Here is a 295-nt window from a genome sequence, read left to right as displayed (position 1 = left end):
AAAGGTCTATACATTTTTTCAAAGCAAGTTCGTACATATATATATATATATATTAAACAACTCGTATATTAAACAATTCTAAAAACAATGTGACAACGGCTGCATAGTCAAATCGGATTGCAAAGGTTTCAAGATTTGTTTACGCTTCAATATTAAACCCTGCCATGCTCATTGTTCATCAGAATTCAAGGTGAAAAATCTGTCTCATTGTAGCCAGTTGTTCTGTCATAATAATCGATAATGCGTTTCGATAATGGATGCAGAATGCATTCGAAACGCGTCGGCCAACTCATCA

This window comes from Limulus polyphemus, unplaced genomic scaffold (assembly GCF_000517525.1).
Source record: "Limulus polyphemus unplaced genomic scaffold, Limulus_polyphemus-2.1.2 Scaffold1343, whole genome shotgun sequence".
Lineage (NCBI taxonomy): Eukaryota > Metazoa > Arthropoda > Merostomata > Xiphosura > Limulidae > Limulus > Limulus polyphemus.
This window is presented reverse-complemented; position numbering follows the sequence as displayed.